Source organism: Eublepharis macularius, chromosome 15, assembly GCF_028583425.1.
Source record: "Eublepharis macularius isolate TG4126 chromosome 15, MPM_Emac_v1.0, whole genome shotgun sequence".
Classification (NCBI taxonomy): Eukaryota; Metazoa; Chordata; class Lepidosauria; order Squamata; family Eublepharidae; genus Eublepharis; species Eublepharis macularius.
The window spans coordinates 40,706,159-40,726,017 of record NC_072804.1 but is presented as its reverse complement, the minus strand read 5'-3'; the positions used below and the strand labels follow the sequence as shown (position 1 = coordinate 40,726,017).

Below are 19,859 nucleotides of genomic sequence, written 5' to 3'. Positions count from 1 at the left end.
AAAGGGGACGTCTATGTTTGGTATTTCAGCAGAATTAATCCTGTTCAGAGGGACGTTTCAGGTGGGTCGTAGTGTCGGTCTGAAGTAGAAAGGGCAAGATTGGACCCCAGTGGCACTTTCGAGAGCAATAAGATTTTCTTACACCCTGAAAATCTCGCCGCTCTCTCAGGTGCCCCAAGACTCCAACCCTGCTTATCCGAGGGAAGTTGCACTTTCTCGTCCCTTTTACATTTTGCGCCGCCGGCAGTGCACCCCGCCCGCCCCCGCCCCATGAAACGTCGGCGAGAAGCGTTTGGGGCTCATCCCCCGCCCCCGGCCACAGCAAACCACCCCAGCCGCGCACTTTCTCGCCGGCCGCCAACTGCTGCCGAGGGCGTGTGCGCGCATCTCGGTGCCCAGCAGCGCGGTCCAGCCCCTGCCTCTTGCGCGACCGACTCTCCTTCTCCAAGTTTCAAGACGCGGGTTGAGAGCCCCGAAGTGGGAGGAGGAGTTCTCCTCTTCGCAGGGAGATCGCAGAGGGAGAGGAGAGGGAAGCTCGTAAACCCTCCAAGCGACGCTCGGCGCGGAGACGGAGAAGGGCAAGCCGTGAAACCAAACAAAGCGCGGCGGGGGAGCGAAGAAACCCGATCCCGGCGCCGGAGCGGAGGACGAGGAGTTGCAAGAAGCGCAGACGGCGCGGGAGCGCAAAGCGGATCGCGAGCCCGGGAAAGCAGCGGCCCGCCCGCCGAGGCGCCCGGGACAGAGTCGTCCCTCTCCCGTCTTGGCCTCTCCACGCGTCGCGGCTTCGTGCGCCCTGCGCCAAGCGGAGTCGGAGCAAGGAACCCGGGAGAGGCGCTGCGGGGAGCCTGCGGAGCGCGGACGGACGGAGGCCAGAGCCAGGGACTCCCCGATGCGGAGCAGCCCGGCGCCCGACCCGTTCGGAACTCGACCGCTTGGCGCAAGGTAAACGCGCCCCGGGAGGGAGCGGGGACGGGCGGGAGGCGGCGCTCCAATTTCGCCTCCAACTTCCTTCGGGACCTCGTGGCTATCGCTGGGGGCCGGGGCGGGAGGAAGCCGCGGGCAGAGGGCTTTGCAGAGGCCGTGGCCACCCAGCCTCAAGGCGCGCCTCTGCGCTTCGCCACCTCCCCAAAACGGGTTGGAGCGAGGCCGGGGGTCCCGCTCAGAGCCGTCCTGCAGAGTCCCATCAGACAGAAAGGCCTCCGCTCCTGGCTTCGGAAGGACCCCACCAATAAATAGCCCCCCTGTCTCCATAGATCGGATTCTGTCCCCCAAACCCTGAGCAAAAGAGGCCTCTCCAGATGCGTTTCGGAGAGCCAGGCGGGACGCGCCCGCCTGCTCCAGAGGAGCCCTCCCTTTGGAACTGCTGAATGCCCCCCCCACCCCCAGCTAGAGATGGAGCGCCCCGCGCCTGGGGAGGGAGGCCCGCCGGCCGCGCTGAGCTGCAGCGCCGGGTTGCTCCTGCGCCGCCTTTCAACTTGCGCGAGGTCTCTCCGTTGGAGCTCCCCGTTTGCAGTTTGAACAGCCCGTTCCCTCCCTTAGATGCGTTCCCTCCGACGGCCCACGAATCGGCGAGCTGCGCTTCGGAGCGCCTCTCTCTTAAAGGAGGGCAGATTGCAGGTGGTTGTTGGGCAAAGACTGGAAGACCCCGAAGCCAACTGCGGCGGATGGCGGCGCCTTTGCTAACGGTGAGTCGCTCCGGCGAGCCGCTTCTCGTGTGCCTGGACTGGGGCGAGCGGATCGCCCCCCTGTGCTTTGTGGGCTGAACACTTCCGAGAGACTGCGGCCCAGAAACACTCGGCTGTGTTGGAGGGGGAGGAAAACAACTGGCCTTTTCTCCCACCTCTCGTTGAGTTTGCAATCTTTTTTACCAAACGAGATTCCTGCAAGCGTGTAAAAGGAAAGGCAAGGAGAGCTGGAAATTCGAAAGCCAGACGGAGATCTTGTTGCGGAGCACTTTTTGTGGAGATGGGGAGGTGGTTGGAGCTGGGCTGTGTGTTTTTCATTGCAGGTTCCAAATCTCAAGACCTTACATAAGCATTTTCTGCTGGACTCAGAGGGAGCTGCTGCGTGGTTACTCAGAAGTAAGCCCCGTTGCGTTGGTGGTGAAGGAGTGCCACTAAACTCTGCCCGATGCTGTTCTCAGATGTAGCTCAGAGAATGGGAGAGATTCTTTTAAAGGGCAGAGAATGCTTTCCCAATGGGGTGTCCCCCCCCCTATTCTCCCCTTTAAAGACAGGGAAGTGGGGGCGGGGAAAAGAGATTGGTTGAGGCCCCACTTTAAGTCTGTTGGTAGAAATGCAAGGGGGTGGATGCAGAACAGTCATAAATCTCGATTCTTGGCTGGAAGTCAAAATAAAGAGAGTTTTATAGGGCTAGTGGGAACGGAGGAGTGCTTGCAACGTTCTTTGCTGTCTGTAATGAAAAGGAGGCGGCTGTGTTGTAGGTACGGATGTGCTGGGCACAAAACCCTTGGCAAGTAATCCATCTGTTGTTGGATCAAAGAGATTTAAAGGCTGGGGAGAAAGGAAGCCCTAAGGACTGTGGAGACCAGAGGAAGGAGCAAGGTGGTTTCTAAGGGCACCCTGCTTAAACCCACCGGACCTCCAAATATAAAATCGGGCATCTTCCCTAATTTGGTCATCTGCAGCCTTAAATTGCCTCTTCTGTTGAGACAGAATTTACAACGCGGTTTGTTCTTCTGCAGGCACACTTTGCAGCTGAGATTTTAAAAGTGTCATGTTCAGAGTTAGCATTGGCATCAACATGATTTGTGCCATTGTGTTGTCATCGTGAGACTCGCCTTTCCTTTTGTGGAACTGATGCAGTTGTTAGGCCCTCTGTGTGTGGCAGGTATTTGGACCGGCCCATCCGTGGACTGGGGAATGCATTGAATAGTAGACCTTTTCTCACCAGAATGTTCTAAGAAACCAGCTCTAAGAGTTTGTCCTTGGAAGTTAACCCCACTGAAGAGCGTGCAAGGAATTGTAGCTGGGCAATCTTAACCTATCAGTGCTTACTCAGAAACACCGTCTCATTGCCGCTTGACTCTAACCCATACTGAGTAAGACCACTGGGTTCCTCTAGTCCAGTACTGGGAATTTGGATTGAGAGTCGTTTTCTTAAAGTCTCTGGCAGAGCAAGGCCTTAAGTTGAGATTGACTCTGGGATCTTCTGAGTGCAGGGCATGCGCCATACCGCTGAGCTATGGTCCGTCAGAGTCAATTTGGGCTTCATCTCCAGCTATGTAGGATTTCAGCCTTAGCGTGGCAGTCCTAAGCATCTTATGTGGCATGCATGTGTTCCATGTGATGGGGAGCCTTTATTTATTTAAAACGCTTGCAGTCTCCCCAATTTGCATACACAATGTCTTCCATGAGGATTATTTTAGGTGGGTAGCCCTGTTGGCCTGCAGTAGAACAGCAGGATTTGAGTCCAGTGGCCTCTTAGAGACCGACAAGATTTTCAGAGTGTAAGCTTTTGAGAGTCTGAAGAAGGGAGCTCTGACTCGAAAGCTTACACTCTGAAAATCTTGTTGGTCTGTAAGGGGCCATGGGACTCAAATCCTGCATATAAGGTTTTAAATTAACATTTAAAAAAATGACCTAGTCTAGCACAATGTTCTTAAACTTTTCCTGACTAGTCTTGACACCTGGGCGGCAGCATGGGGCCCACTGAGCTGCAAGCATGTGGCAAGAAGTCACATGAATCACAGTCATGTGACAGGAAGAGGAGGAGACATGGTCTCTGAACCTGCCTGTGCTAAAAAGAAATGATCTCTGACACTGACTTGCATCACCTGACTATCCCACAACTCCTGTCAAGTGTGCATGCAAAAAGAAGCAGGGCAGGACATTCTTGTGGACAGTAGTAGTGGGTTCTTCTAAAAGAAACAGCTGGTAGTTCCATAGGGGCTCACAATCCACTTGAGGATCCCAGTTTATGGGTTGAAGACCACTGGTCTTAACAGGAGCAGCCTTGAAGCCTGAAAAAGATCAAAATAATAAAACCAGCCCAAAAGCATCATAGCAACAATAATATGATAAAAAAGCATTAAAATCAATAACACCACAGCAGCATTCAAATATACTATGGAAACCAGCAAATAGATTAAAACTGGTAACAAATTCAGAAAAAAACTCCTCCAAGCCAGCAAGCCATCCAAAAACAGAAGTAGGGCAGTCGAGGAGAAGAAAATCAACTGCGGAAAATCAGGCCGGTGGAAAAGAAGAGATCAGCGGCTGTAAAACCACAATCAGCAGAAAGCTTAGGGGAGAAAAACATTAATGGTTTGACTCTCTAGAAATACTGTCAGTGCAAACAAGTGGAGTATTCTAAACTGCTGGCTAGAGGCTGGGAAAGGCCTGTGCTAAAACTGGGGGCAAGATCGGTGAAATCTTCCTTGCCAGTCCAGAAGATAGCGCTCGGCTAGTTGGACCGCTCGTCTGACTTTATGTGCCGCTGTTGTCTCCTCAACTTCAGTTATCCTGAACAACATTTTTATTTGCCCAAATGACCACGTTGTCCCATGTCTTTCCCTCAGCTCTGCATGTAGGATACACCATTGATGTCCATGTAAGAAGAGGCAATCTTTACCTCTCATATTTTATTCCAACCTATTGTCTCTGAAACCAGCAGGGAAAATAGCTGGGAGATTTGTAGAACTGTAAAATGTGTGTAACTAGGAATTTGGAGACGGAGCTCATTAATCACATTTTTATAGCACCCTTCCTCCAAGGAACTTGGTGTAGCATATATGGCTCTTCCTTCATTTTGTCCTTAGAACAGCCCTTTCAGGTGGGTAGCTTGGAGAGCTTTTGTCCAGTTTTGGTTGGGGCATCAGCTGTTCCCATTCCTGGCTCAGTCAGATCTAGCCCCAGTGATCTATGCCTCAGTTACATCTAGATTGGACTATTGCAATATGCTGTTCTTGAAGAGCGTTTGGAAGCTGCAGCTGGTGCAGAGGGCTGCAGCTAGACTGCTGGCTGGGGCCGGCTATTGGAACTTGTAATACGTGACTTCAATATTACAGCAATTACACTGGCTACCAAGCCACACCCGAGCTCAATTCAAGATGTTGGTTTTAGCCTTTAAAGCCCTACATGGCTTGGGACTAAGGTATCTGAAGGACCATCTTCTCCCAAGCGTTCCTGCTTAGGAATCAAGATCACAGGGAGATGCTGTCCTGACTCTCCCATCAGCTAAAGAAGCTCATCTGGTAGATTTTAAAGAGAGGGCCATTTCAGTGGCAGTCCCATTATTATGGAACAGCATCCCCAAGGAGAAGAGCCCCGTGGCGCAGAGTGGAAAGCTGCAGTACTGCAGCCCAAGCTCTGCTCACGACCTGAGTTCAATCCTGGCGGAAGCCGGGTTCAAATAGCTGGCTCAAGGTTGACTCAGCGACCTGAGTTCAATCCTGGCGGAAGCCGGGTTCAAGTAGCTGGCTCAAGGTTGACTCAGCCTTCCATCCTTCTGAGGTCGGTAAAATGAGAACCCAGTTTCCTGGCGGTAAAGTGTAGATGACTGGGGAAGGCAATGGCAAACCACCCCATAACAAAAAGTCTGCCAAGAAAACGTCATGATGAGACGTCCCCCATGGGTCAGTAATGACTCGGTGCTTGTGCAGGGGACTACCTTTACCTTTATCCCCAAGTAAGTGCACCTGGCCTCTCACCCCCAATCTTCAGGAGGCAGCTGAAGACATTTTTAATTAGGAGTGCTGTTAATTAACGTTGTTTTTATGTTTATTGGAAGTCCTAAACTGTGTTTTTAAACTTTGTGTTATTCATTTTATGGTTGTGTGTGTGGGTTTTTTTTGTAAGCTGCCTTCAGTTCCTGCAAGGTAGAAAGATGTCTAATAAATGTTTTAGAATGAATGAATGAATGAATGAATGAATGAATGAATGAATGAATGAATGAATGATAGGCTAAGAAAGAGAATTACTAGCTCAGGATCACTCAGTGAATTTTATGACTGGATGGGGATTTGAACTTGGACCTTCCCCGTCCCAATGCAACAGTCTAACCACCAGGGCTTTTTTTCAGCAGGAACGCAGTGAAATGGAGTCCCGGCACCTCTTGAAAATGGTCACATGGCCAGTGGCCCCGCCACCTGATCTCCAGACAGAGGGGAATTTAGATTGCCCTCCACGGCACTCCAGCAGCGCAGAGGGCAATCTAAACTCCCCTCTGTCTGGAGATCAGGCGGTGGGGCCACCAGCCATGTGACCATTTTCACCGAGGGCAATTTAAACTTTAAAAAACTCCCCCCTTGTTCCAGCTGACCCAAAGTGACGTCATTGTGCGGTCTTGAGTTCCACCACTGAGTTCCACCACCTCTTTTCCCAGAAAAAAAGCCCTGCTAACCACTATATCACACTGAGTTTTATTATACGCTCCCTTACCATGTTCTCTTTAGCCAATTATATTCATGCAGGACTTTGTAAGTGTAGTTGGGAAGGCCAGCTTTCCAATGCTCTCAAATCATTCCTCGAACTGAAGCTTCATCAAGCTACAAGTAGGTTTTAGCTATCAGGATGCTCTTAAGAGCAAGGTTTAAGCCCCGTTGCACCTTAAAAAGGCCCACAAGATTTCCAGGGTATAAACTTTTGAGAGCTCAAGCTCCCTTTGTCAGGTATTTGAGAGCTTTGCCTCTTGAAAACTGATATGCTGGAAATCGTGTTGGTCTTTAAAGGTGCTACTGGATTTGAATTTTGCTCTACTGCAGACCAACATGGCTAAGCCACCTGAAACGATCTTCTAGGATGCTTTTGAGGATCTGATTTGTCACCCTTTATTTGCATGCACACTTTATTTGCATGCACACTTTATTTGCATGCACGCTTATCAGAAAAAGCTGAACACTGCATTTCTCCTGAATATTTTTTTTCTTTTAACATACTGAGAATGTGCTCGGGGTGTTTGTGAGGTCTTTCTACAAATTGGATCGCCCTGAATTAACGTTTTAGGTGACCTCCTGCTTAGGAGAAGCCGATGGTTCCATTTCCCCAGCTGGAGAGATGAGTTTAATTAGCCGTGTGGCAATTTGAGAAGAGACGGCTTTGTAATTAGCAAAGGGCTAGAGAAAAAAAAGAACACATCTGATAGGTCACAGGGCCTTCTTTGGGCATGGGAAATTTGGGCAAAGTTCCTTTGGGTGGAAATCAGGGGTCCTTACTTTCCAAATCTTCAGGGAACGTTTCTTGCAAGTACATTTTTTCTCTTTGGCAATTGATCTTCCTCTATGCACACATTTTTCCTTTCTCAGTTTACAGTTAATTTACCACCCTCGTTCTTTTGTTATCCGCCATTTATATCCTAAATAACATCTTATCTGTAACAACCAGACATGTCCAGGGATATTAAAATACCACCTGTACCATCTGTGGTTTGCCACATATGCAGTAAAATCTGTTGATTGTGAGCACACAGACAATCTTTTTCTTTCCAGAGATAAAGTAATGGCCTGCCACACAATGGGAAGGGGATATCACTGCAACAGGCAGGAAGTGTTTGTGTGTATGTATGTCATGTTACCAGCTGAACATACTGCAGAAAAATGGGCTGCCCCTTCCATTCATTGTGATGACAAAAGTTGCAACCCTGCACCCAGTTTGCTGTGTGTACGTCACATCTTGTGGTTTTCAGTAGGACTTGCATGCCCACAACATAATGCAGGATGGCTGTTGAAATGATCAGTGTGTGGTCTGCACCATGTTGTTGTTATGGCAATGGAGCTTCTGATTGGCTGAGCTGATGATGCTGTGGAATGTTCAGTTGCTCAAGGATAGAAATGGTTTGTGATCCACTTTCTATGAGGGGAGGGAGCATTGTCTGTTTGGCTGGGATTGAAACCTGACACAGGAGCAGGGACTGGGAAGAGGTGACTTGGAGGGACAGGAAGTCAGAGGCAAAGAGACTGAAGGGTGCAAAGTGGGTGATAGGCAGAGAAAACAGTCTTTAGGTAGAGAGAGAGGCTTGAAAAAAGGGGCATAGGAGACAGGGAACCGAGGCAGATAGGAGCTCTGAAGAAACCATGCAGCACTTAATATCAGGAATGGCGTAGTGCTGTAGAGGGAGGTCGAGCAGAGTATTTAGCGAAGGTAGCGCTTTAAAAAGTGGATGCTTTAAAAAGGAGCTTTAAAAAGTGGGACAAGATGAAGAAAGAATGGGTGTTCGAATTGGTGGAAAGATTCAAAGAGTGAAGGGCTGCTAGGTGTCAAGTCTTGGCTCATAAAGGGGAATTCCAGTGTCACTGGGGCAGAGTGACAGGGCAACTGTGTGTGAGCAACAGAGGGGCAAGAAGCAGTAGGCAGTGGTGGGGCCTTGACTTTGAAGCCTGGGGTTGGACGAAGCAGCCATTCTTTGGTTTTCAGTGAGCTTTTCATTGTTAAAAAGCACTGTGAGAAAACAGGGTTGTAAAAGCGAGAGCTGGCATTGGAATGCCTGTGGGATTCCATCAGCCTTTTGAATTCATTTATGTATGCGAGCTCTCTGAGTAGGCTTTCAGAAGAAGGCTGCATAACAAATCTTGCCTAAAGTCTCCAAGTCAAGACGTGATAGAACAGGGAACAGAGCCTAGGAATTCTGGCTGTTTTCAGGGAATAACACTCTCCACTCCTCCTCCTGCAGCTGGTTATTGTGGTGTTGTGTCTTGTGGCCCAGATCCAACTGCATAAAAGAACAGTATCGTTGACAACTCTCCAGGGGAGAGCAAACAATTGTACTGGTTAGTAAAGGGCATTTTCACAAATCACGTAGCCCTGCCAACTCTAACTCTTTGGAGCGGTTCCCGTTAAGGCAGACCTACTTCCTGATTGTTTTTTTGGAAATGGATTTTTCTGCATTGCTTTCATTGGGCTGTACCGTGCTGTAGACGGCTGCTCTTGCTCCGTTGGGCCATGCTTAGGTTTGTCACCTGAAGATCTCCAAAATAAGAAATCTGTTGTAAGAAAATGATGCATTCTTTGCATCAAAACAGTAGAATACACTTTACCATGAGTTAAATTACAGGGGTTTCTTTTGTCGTTACTGTGCATCTCTCCTCTTCCATAAGTATTTCAAAATAAAGTAATACAGGACAGTTCCTTGAAATAAGGAGGAGGTGGTATGCCTCAGTCAGGGCTCAAGAATCACCATTTATGTGAGCCAGGGACAACTTGAAATGAAAGAGAACCAGTGTGGTGTAGTGGTTAGAGTGTCAGATTATATATGACCTGGTTACAGATAGCCGCTTTGGCCCAAAGCAAAAAAACCAAAAGCCACACAATACATTCTATAAGACCAACCAAAATGGCCCTGAACAGCGTTTGAGTTCTGCAGAGCTCTTCATCAGGCTAGATGTTAACAAAAAAAGGAGAAGAGAACACATCTTCCCAGTCATGTTGTTAAGGCTTCTTTATGCATCATAGAGGAAGTCTGTGAACAATTTGAATAAGGGAGAGGCTCACAGAAGACAGGCGGGTAGTAGTGACTTGAGACAGGGCATTCTCAGTGGTGGCTCCCTGGTTGCTGAATACCATCCCCCTTGGAGATCACCTGACATCTACCTTGTTGGCCTTTAGGCACATGGTGGAAACATTTCTCCCTTCAAAGTCAATTCATAGGCTCCAACTGGAGGCAGCATGCCACAGCTTGGTTACTATCGAGCAGGGCTTTTTTTCAGCGGGAACGTGGTGGAATGGAGTTCCGGCACCTCTTGAAAATGGTCACATGGCCAGTGGCCCCGCCCCCTGATCTCCAGACACAGGGGAGTTTAGATTGCCCTCCGTGCCGCTCCATTTTCGCTGAGGACGATTTAAACTTTTAAAAACTCCCTTGTTCCAGCTGACCCAAAGTGATGTCATTGTGCGGTCCTGAGTTCCACCACTGAGTTCCACCACCTCTTTTCCCAGAAAAAAAGCCCTGCTATCGAGAGCTAGGCAGACTGTGCATATCACTCCCATTCTGCAGTTGGCTGGCCATCAGTTACCAGGTTCAATTCAAGATACTGGCTGTCACCTACAAACCCATCGTGGCCTTGGACCTACATATCTGCTGAACTGCCTTCTGCTATTCACCACATCAGCTTGCGCTCATCTGAGCAAAGCTTTCTGAAGGACCCATGCTGCAAATTGCTACAATCGACAGATGCCCATACACGAGCATTCTCTGTTATGGCTGCCACCTTGTGGAGTGGCCTACAAGAGGAGTCCAGGAAGGCTTCTTTCTGCAAATTTTTCAGAAGGGCATTTTTATAAAGGGAACAGGTTTATATTATAACAGAGTTGTTCAAGAAGGTGCTTTGCTAACAGCAACAGGACAGTAATATCTTCTTTTGCTCAATGTATATATTAACTTGCTCTTAGGGCCTCATCTTCTACTTCTGTAATGCCATTTTCTTCACTGTTTGTGGCACATCATGTTTTAGAGTGTTCCCCCTCATTGGATTACTGTAATCCTTGTCCTAGTGCATTATGTATCGGATGTCTTATGAGGTCTGATTGCATTGTTTTATATTTTGTAATCTGCCTTGAGTCTCAGGGAGAAATGCAAGTGATAAAAGTAAACAAACAAACAAAAAATAAAATTTTATACCACTGATTGTAGTGGTTATTGCTTTGCTGCTGAGAATTTTATTGATTGTTGTTTTTGTTGTTTTAAATTAACAGGTTTGTTTATTGTTTTATTTTGCTGTTGGCTGCCTTGGACAAGATTTTTTGGAGAGGAAGGGTGTTTTGGAGGGCTGGTGTAGCAGGTAGGCTATTGGTCTGGAGACCCAGGTTCAGATCCCCCTGCAATGAAGCTCCCTGGCTGACCTGGGTCCAGTTTCTGTCTCTCAGCCTAACCTACCTCACAGTGTTGTTGTGAAGATAAAATGGAGGGGGGGAGAAACAATGTATTCCTTGAGGTTTTTTTTTAAGAAATAGGAGAAAATGTACTAAATAAATGGTAATAATCTGAATATGGGCTTCCTTAAATGGATCTCTATCCCTTCTCCCTCTTCAAATGTTCTGCTATGCTCTCAGCTACAGTATTATTTTTATTATTTATGTCATTTAGACCCCATCTTTCTTCCCAATTGTGACTCAAAGCTGCTTACTTCATTCTCTCCTCTGTGTATTCTCACAACAATCCTGCAAGGTAGCTTAAGCTGAAAGACTTTGAGTGACCCAAGGTCACCCACTGAGCTTCCATGGCAGAGGAGGGATTCGAACCTGGGTCTCCCAGATCCTAGTGCGACACTCCAACCACTATAGACACACTGGCTCTCAGTAGCTAAAGGGGTCCAGGTTGGGAAATTCCTGGAGATTTGGGGGGGGTGCAGCCTGGAGAGGGCGGGGTTTGGGGAGGGGAGGGCCTCAGAATGGTATAATGCCATAGAGTGCACCCTCCAAAGCAGCCATTTTCTCCAGGGGAACTGATCCCTGTGGCCTGGAGATCAGTTGTAAAAAAAACCCCTTGAATTTATTCTAAAAGGAAGCACTCATTCTTTAGAAGAAAATGTTAACATTTAAACACCTGTATTTAAAAACAATTCTTAGGTGGACCAAATCAGTGCTCTTCTTGATAGTGTAGTCCCCCCTCTGGCTCTGTCTGGCGATGGCTGTGTATCAAAGACTTGTTTCTACATTTCTTAAATCATTATCTTAAATTGTAAGAACCTACCAGCGTGACTGTTAATTCGTGCAATTGCTTGCTCTTGTTTTCCTGCTTCCGATTTGCACAGAGCTCAGGGATTGGAGCGACTTTGCGTTCATGCACATGGACGTTGTGGGTGGGATGGGGGGACAATGGAGGAGGGGTGCTCTGTCCCATTTATCTTTGCAGCGAAACAAGTGCAGAAGATCCTAGGTTCTGTCTCTAGGCTTGGATCCAGATGAGCGTTTCTACGGGAACAAAGATTTCCAGCTGTGGAGCACAACTTTTTCACCTTCCCCCCTTCCTGCAGCAGTTCCAAATGCCCCCCCCCCACATCCTGTTACTGGGGGATAGGGAGGGGGGAGGCAGAAAAATCCTCTGTGATTCTCTTTTAAAAAATCTCTGAATAGTCACAGAGAAAAACCCTCATCTGCCATTGGCTAGAAAACTGAACTTTTGTGGCCTGTATCTTTGAAGCTGGGTTTGGTGGGGGGGGGGGGTGCTCAGTTCAGAAGCAGCAGAGCCCAGACTGATTTCATCCCCCCCCCCATACACAGACACACTTGGTTTCCTCTGGGACTCTAGGTTTGCTATTCAGATCCCTTTTAAAACAGGGCTCTCCCCCCCCCCCACACACACCATAGGGTGCCAAAACCTGAAGATGCCCCTTGCTGGTGAGCTGGAATGGCGTGGAGCCTGCAGCAGGTCTGAAGTGAGAGGAATGCTAAGTAGACGAAGTCGCAAACTCAGAGGAATCTGGGCTGGGGAAGAAAGCTTGGGGTTTCAGTGCCAGAGGCGAGAAAGCAGGCTACACTTTTATTTCTAGCTGTTCTTAGCTCTCTGAGTCTCGGCAGCCTTTATTCCTCTCAGCAGCCGGTTGGGGTGTTTCAGCCGCCTGAGCAAGAAACTGAAGCGGGTCTACTGAACAGGGCTGTTTGTGTGGCAGCCGTCTCTGCAAACCAATTCTCCCCCCCCCCATCCCCCAGTCTCATCGCAACTCACTTGAACACCGTCTCTTGCTTCAGAGCTGTGGGTGTTTGTCTGTTGAGGTTGCCTTCACATTACAGGTGCTAAAAATAAAGCATTTATTATCTTGCTTTTGCTTAATGGGCGCTCACAGAAAGCATAATTCTCTGACAGTTTTCTCCATGGCCCAATATTTATTTACATCATTGACACCCTGTCATTCTCCCGTATTGGGACCCAAACCAGAAGACATTGTTCTCCTCTCTTCCATTTTATCCTCACAATCTTGTGAGGTAGGTTAGTTTGAGAGACTCACAAGCTACAAGTGACGCCTGACACCGGTTGGACACTTGTCAGCTTACCTCAAGTTTTGATGGGAAATGTAGGCGTCCTGGTCTTACAGCTTGGCTCTCCATTTAATTGAAGTTTATAGAACTCCCCGCCCCTACACACACCCAGCAGAGGGGAAGGGGGGCGCCCGGCAAGAGCCCTACACCTGCACTCCCCTCCCGACCGCATGTTCTCCTTCCCATAGACTGCCACTCTGTAACCTTCTGTAAGCTGTAAGACCAGGATGCCTACATTTCCCATCAAAACTTGAGGGAAACTGACAAGTGTCCAACCTGTGTCAGGTGTCACTTGTAGCTTGGCTCAGAGTGACTGACTCAAGAACACCCTGTGAGCTTCCATAATGGAGGGAGGATTCAAACCAAGGTGTCTCAGACCCTGGGCCAACACTCTAACCACGACCCCTCACCAGTTTTCTGTGCTGCTATTAGTCCTCTACGAGACAATCATGGGCGTACCACCCTGGTCATAGCTAGAAATGTTACCAAATTTTTAATGTGTGTCATTTCAGTGTGAAAGTTCCACGTTCAGACCCAAGTTTTCCCTGCTTGGGATGAAATTGCTGCTCTCTTTTTCTCCCGAGCCCAGTAATGAAATCTAATGAAAGTGAAAACGGATGCCTGTTTTTGCATAGAAAGGGCATTAACATGATTGAGCATGTATTGGCAGAGTTGTGCGTGTGATGTGCAGGGATTTTTTTTTTCTGGAAAAGAGGTGGCAGAACTCTCAAGAGGGAAATGAGGGAGAAACACACGGGATTCTTTGAAATAATATTATTTTCATGCGCTGTTGCCAAGTATTTTCAAGAGGTGCCGGAACTCTGTTCCATCACGTTCCTGCTGAAAAAAAGCCCTGGTTATGTGTCATCAAGTTGCCTCTGACCTATGACAGCCCTGTGAATGAAAGACCCCCCCAAACGTTCTATTGTTAACAGACTTGCTCAGATCTTGCAAACTGGAGGGCATGGCTTCTTTTATTGAGTCCAGCTATCTCGTTTTAGGTCTTCCTCCTTTCCTACTGCCTTCCACTTTTCCTAGAATAATGGACTTTTCCAGAGAGTCTTGTCTTCTCGTGATGTGACCAAAGTACCACAGCCTCAGTCTTGTAATTTTAGCTTCTAGGGAGAATTCAGGCTTGATGTGATCTAGAACCCACTTATTTGTATTTTTGGCCATCCAAGGTTTCCACAAAACTTTCCTCCAGCACCGTATTTCAAATGAATCAATTTTCTTCCTGTCAGCTTTCCTCATTGTCCAACTTTCACATCCATACATAGTAATGGGGAATACCATAGTTTGGATTATGTTGATCTTGGTCCCCAGAGAGACATCCTTATTTTTAAGAACCTTCCCTAGTGCGCCAGACTAGGATTTGAGAGACTTGGGTTGAACTCCCTACTCTGCCATGGAAGCTTGCTAAGTAACCTTGTACCAGTCACACACTCTCAGCCTAGCCTACCTCACAGAGTTGTTGTTGTGAAGATAAAATGGAGGCAAATATTGTTGTAATCTGCTTTGGTGTCCCCGTTGGGAAGGTAAGCGGGGTATAAATATACAGCGCTTAAAAAAAACAAGTATTCTGTGTTTGGGAAGGCTTATTGGAATGAATCCCCAGGATCCAACTCCTAATAAAGGATATGGCTTTTGGGAACTTTCTAGCAAAATCTAAGAGAGTCTGTGATCTTAAAACGATTTTGCAAAGTCAGTGTAATTTCTTGTCCAAAAATATTTCAACAGCAGCATGAGGAGAGGGAGTGGACAGCAGGCGAAGCGGGGTGGGGGCATCTCTCTTTTTTCCTAAAAAGCCTTCAAAGCACTCCAGGGTGTGCCAAGGGTTTTGAACAGCAACCTGCTTCGTTGCAGTCCACAGGAGGTATGGCACCGGCTTCTGCCGGAAAGAGTTTGCACCTTTTGTGGTTACTTTCTGAACGAAACTCAGAGAGCTTTCTTTTCCATGCATGCTGGTTGAGCAATCTGGTTACATTCTGATTTAAGTATGCTTTCCTAGAAGAGGGATTTTGGTCACAAAATGTTATGGTAGGACACATGCAGCAGCCAGTTTGGGAATCAGCGTCATGTAATGGTCATTTCATTGGACTAGCTATGGGAAGACCCATGTTTATTATTTTTTCTTTTAAAATCCCATCCTCCTTTCATAGCTCAGAGAGGTATACCTCCTCCTCCTCCACAACCCTGTGAGGTTGGTTAGGTTGACAGGGAGGAAGAGAGAAGAGGGAAGGCAATCTGGCCCAAGATCCAGCTGTTAAGCATCCAGGCAAGCGGAGTTTGAAACTGGGTCTCTTTGGGCATAGTCTGACCAATATGCCACACTGACTATCTTCAAGTCCCTACCTTGACAGGGAGCTTATTGAGGTTAACAGTTAGCGCTGATCTTACCTCTGTCCTCCCACTCCACTAAACAAAGTTGATGTCTTTGTTCAACCTATAGGCAAGTGACGCTTCTTGCAACAAAAGAGCCACTTGGAGGAAGGCTTCTTGGAAGGTGATTGGATCCACCCCACCCTTAACCTTGCCAACCTCACAGGATGGTTGTGAAAATAAAAATGGGGGGCAGGCAGTGTTGCCTGGTCCAGGTTGGGAAATTCCTGGAGATTTGGGTGGTGGAGCCTGGAAAGAGTGGAGTTTGGGGAGGGGAGGGGCCTCAATGGGATATAATTCCATAGAGTCTATCCTCCAAAGCAGCCATTTTCTCCAGGGGAACTGATCTCTGTGGCCTGGAGATCAGTTGCAATTTTGGGAGATCTCCAGCTACCACCTGGAGGCTGGCAACCCTAGGGGCAGGCAGGTATATCACTCTGATCTCCCTGGAAGAATGTTGGACAGAGATCTAAATAAATAATTCCTTAGCAAAGGGCAGAGCTGCATGGCCTAGTCACTTCGTTACTGTGATTAATTAGTGTTTTAATTAAAGATTAAACTTTGCCTCTTAGTTAAGCAGTACGGTTGAAAATAAGCAATGCTCTGGAATGGTGGATCTTGAAAGGCTGTTCTGATGCACTGGATACACCTTCAGGTTTGGCAAAAAATGGAACTTGAAACAAAAAAGATTTATCCCTTTTGGTCTGTATTTAGCAGGTACTTACGGAATGTGTATCCTGAAGAGAATGCTTCGCTAAGGTTTTGTGAAGGTTTTATGAAACATAAATGTATTTAAAAGTACTTGGTAAATGCCTTGATTTAATTGCTCAAAAGCAATTTAATCAATTCAAAAAAACTTTCATTGATTTGGAGCCCAGAGTACAAAATCCTCCTGCCAGATGACGTACAGAGGAAGGGCTGCCATAAACCTGGTCTTGATTAACTGGCCCCTGTAAAATGTTGTGTTTTGTATAACCCAATGGATAGGATAAAGCAATTAGATATTATCTGATTGACAGATAAGGTTTAAAAGTATTTTCTTTCTCTCTTTTTAAATTCCAGCTAAGTACTTGTGCAGTTTTCTGTCTGTACATAGGTACATAGGTAATAGTTTTATTGTATGTTTATAAATGAATTGTATTCAACCAGTTCTGCAAATGCTGGTTGCGCAGCAAAGAAAATTAACCAGCCCCATCTGTCCATACACAGATTCATTTCAGGGCCAATAGGGAAAGAATTGTAAAGTTTTCTTGCCTAGTTCTTGATTGGCATTGCCCAGAACACTATAGAGAGAGCTAGACAAGAGAAAATCAGCAAATCTGGTTTCAAACTGAATGTGCAGCAGTCACAGGTCTTAGTTCTCAGTAGCAGCAGACCAGATCGGAAACCTGGGTCATGAGAACACTGCACCAGGTTGAGATTGGAGTTCATATGCTTGAATGCTTCCCTTCGGAAAAAAAGAAGATCCCTGCTCCTAGAAAGCCAGCATGACAGGGCCAAGGCTAGGCCAGAAACCTTCTTCCTGACATGCTAACTCTCCAAATACAGGGAATTTTTTCTAATATTCTGAAATGAGGCGGCCCAAACACAGGTTTACCACCTCGTGCCCAGATGACAATGTCAGAAGTTAAGAATACAAGAGCCCAGCTGGATCAGACCAAAAGCCCATCTAGTCCATAATCCTGGTTCCCCAGTAGCTAACCAGATGCCCCCCAAAAGTCTACAAAGCAGGGCAAGAATGGCAACACAGCCTATTCTGTTGCTGCCTTCCTGCAACTGGTATTCAAAGATACACTACCTCTGCACATTGAGGTTCCATTGAGCTATCCTAACCAGACACCTGTTATCCATGAATCTAATCCCCTTTAAAAAGCCCTGTAAGCCAATGACCATGATGACATTCAGTGGCACTGAGTTCCCCAAGTTAAGAACACGTTTCTGTGAAGAAGTGCCTTCTTTTGCCTGTATCTTCTGCCCCCTTTCCAGTTCTAGTATTTGGGGAGTGGAAAGGAAAGAGTTATCTGTCTTTACGTGTTAAGAGGACTAGGCTGGCCGTGTACTTTAGCAGCTGACAGCAGGGTTTGGCTTCCCCAGGAGTTGTGCTTTGGACAGGCCTTTGGCTTTCAGGCCTGGAAGCATAGAAAGGTGAATTATTGCCATGCCTAACAAAGCAGGCAATTTGGCAAAGGAGCTTTAAGTGCCACCTCCTTGTTCTCTCCATGTAGGTGGCCCATGGACGTGACGTTGGAAAGGAACTATTTTTAAATATCCTATCTCAGAGCAAGCTATGATTATGACACTTGTCTCTCCCTGCTGGGAGGTGACTCTTGAGAATGAGCTGGCAGCTTTCGATGCAGCTTGTCCTGTCTCCATAGTTGCTAATTTCTTTGGGTGGGGGATGCGTAGAAGGAATCTCAACTTACCATGAGATCTTCCATAATGAGCCAAAATAGTTATTTCTCCAGACCATTTGGGGGGGGGGGGGGAGATAACTACACAGGGAGAGCGCAGTTTCTGAGAAACAAGAAAGCTGCCTAAGATGAAGGTAATAGCAGGAAAATCATACTCACTTATTTTAATTAATTTATTTACATTTTTATAGTCCACCTTTCTCACTGAGACTCAAGGCGAATTACACAATGTAAGTCAATGCAGTCAGTAGGATGAGATGTCCAATAAGCAATTGGATCAGAATGTGGAAATTAAAAACCAAGTGAAACACCTGGAACAAAACTGAAGCAAAGCATAAGCATTAACATGGCATATTAAATGATGTGGAAATTACATTAAAGGATCAGACAGGGCTTTTTTTCAGCTGGAACGCGGTGGAACGGAGTTCCGGAACCTCTTGAAAATGGTCACATGGCCGGTGGCCCCGCCCCGTGATCTCCAGACAGAGGGGAGTTTAGATTGTCCTCCGCGCAGAGCGGTGCGGGTTAGGGCCATGTGACCCATGATAGCTATTTCTGTCTCCATCACCTCAACAAGATGGCATGGTCCATTGTATCAAAGACTGCAGATAATAACAATAGGAACAACAAAGAAGCAGGGCCTCTATGTTCAGACAGGGGTCATCAACTAAAGCCACGGCCATCTCTGTCCCCTAGCCCAGCCTGAAGTTGGACTGAAAAGGGTCCAGAGCAGATGAGTTACCCAAGAAAACCTGGAGTTTATCTGGTGCTGTTTGCTCAATCACTGAGCAATAATTGGCCCCATCAGTTTTCTGTAGGGATGGGTTTTCAGGAGCCACATGTGGCTCTTCAACACACCACTTGTGGCTCTTCTGAGCACTGGTCCCTGGTGTGGTGCATGCTCCGTGTTTCACCAAAGTGGGCTTGTCATTGGCAGGTAGTCCCCACTTTGAAACAGCTGCCACCAGAGGAATGGTTAAACGGCGGGCCTCCCTGAGGTGCATGCTTCGTGCCAGAGATGGAAGTTAATGTGGTTCTTTTGGTTGATGGCAGTTGTGACTCTCTGCAAGCGGTGGAGTGAGTACCACTGATGTAGACACTACTATCCTTAACAGATTAAGGGTCTAAACTCAGCAGAAGGCAGCAACGTGTTCAGATGCTTTGAAGCTCCACTGCTGCAAGCTCTGATTATTCATAAGAAAGCAGGAATAGGATTGTGGGATATCAAGACGCCTTACTGTGTCAGCCTCTGTCACAGATTTTTCTTCACCGGCAGGGAAACTGCTGCAGAGAGAGATGGATATTTAAGCACCTGGAGTCTGAGTTCTGTGGCCTGGATTTTGCTTGAAGAGAGAAAGCCAGGCTGTTTCTTTCCTTAGATACCCTATTTTTCGAAGCCAGTATCTTTATTCTGAAGGACGGTGGATGTCACAGTTCTTCCTGCTCAAGCGATCACATAAATATTGGCTTAATGATGTACCAAGTATGCAGTTTATAGAGAATCCAGCTGCTGGGCAATGCAGAATACAGATGATCCCAGAGTTTTTATTTCAGGGGGGTAGTTTGCATGGGAAACTAGGGCTTGATTCAGATATCACCTGAAGCCATGCTTTGCGTGGTCGTCTGAACGTGGGCCACTCCCCTACCAGCTCTGCGATGAAATCCCAGCACTCTTGTGATCTGTCTGCCAAAGACAATATCATTAGGAAAGTGCTCATTTGGTGTTCTTCCAACTGCAGAATTGGCCTTTCCCAATTTACAGATGCTCTACCCCTGAATTGCAGCCCTTTCCCTAAAACTTACATGTTTACTGTAGACAATGATACATAGGTAAAAGGGATTTAGCCGCTACTTGGGAAGTTGGGAATCATATAGACCGACAGACAAAACCAGAAGTGATAGTTTCTTTGCAAAGCCTCAAGGGGAGTGGTTTGACTTCAGTGCTTGTTTTGTGAAAGCCAAGTCAGTGTTTATGGGGGAAGGGGATTTTTCAAGAAAGATAAAGGCAGGAAGAGCAACTCTGCTTAGCAGTATTGATGATAATATTTACTTATTTATATATTCACCTTTCTCCTGGACATCCTTGGACTCAAGGAAGGTAACAATATAAAAAAATAAAACAGCAAACATAAAAACAACA

The 19,859-nt window shown here is 47.0% G+C and overlaps 1 protein-coding gene across 1 annotated transcript in view; it reads left to right on the top strand.

The window, feature by feature from the left end:
* The first annotated feature begins 443 nt into the window (after positions 1-443).
* The window catches only part of TMEM200B (transmembrane protein 200B), a 29,210-nt gene continuing 9,794 nt past the window's right edge, over positions 444-19,859 (top strand). Inside the window, exons 1-2 of the mRNA XM_054999487.1 lie at positions 444-942; positions 1,540-1,685. The gene's annotated coding sequence lies outside the window, so the exon portion shown is untranslated. The remainder of the gene's footprint in view (positions 943-1,539; positions 1,686-19,859) is intronic.